Here is a 601-nt window from a genome sequence, read left to right as displayed (position 1 = left end):
CCCACTTCCCCCCCCCCCACTAAAATTTAAAAGGGAGGGGGGGTTGTTCCCGAACCTAATTTGGCGGATATGGCTTAGATTAGGGTCTTGATCTGGTAGATCGGGCGGCACAAAAGGGCCCGGCCCCCACCAAGAGACCTGACCCAGAGACCTGACCCGACGGCGGCGGCTGGTTCGTTTCCATTCGGATCGACTGTGGCAGATCGCGGCTGGGAAGGGAAGAAGAGGGGGAAAGGGGGGGGGGGGGGCGCCAAGAATTGCCAAGAATTGCCAAGAGCTGCCAAAGTTTTGGGCTCGCGTGGCCGAAAGCGGAAACTGCATAGAAGCCTTCTGGAAAGCCACGAATCGGGCAAGGATCAGCCCCCCGGGGAAGGAGGGGGGGGGAGGCGTTTGGTGGGGTGCGTTCTTCTTGTGTTTGTATGACATGCTGGGGCCACAGCTATTGGAGGGGGGCATTGTAGCAAGTATTACGATATTTTATCTATCCTTTTGATGATCTTCTTTTATTGTCCATTGTTGTTGATATTCGAAAGGAAATCAGATCCAGACCTACGCCGGGTTCTGTCGGGGGTTTACGGACACTCTGGAGGCGGGGGGGGGG

Source organism: Paracoccidioides lutzii (genome assembly GCF_000150705.2).
Source record: "Paracoccidioides lutzii Pb01 unplaced genomic scaffold supercont2.30, whole genome shotgun sequence".
NCBI lineage: Eukaryota > Fungi > Ascomycota > Eurotiomycetes > Onygenales > Ajellomycetaceae > Paracoccidioides > Paracoccidioides lutzii.
Note: the sequence above shows the minus strand (reverse complement) of the source record.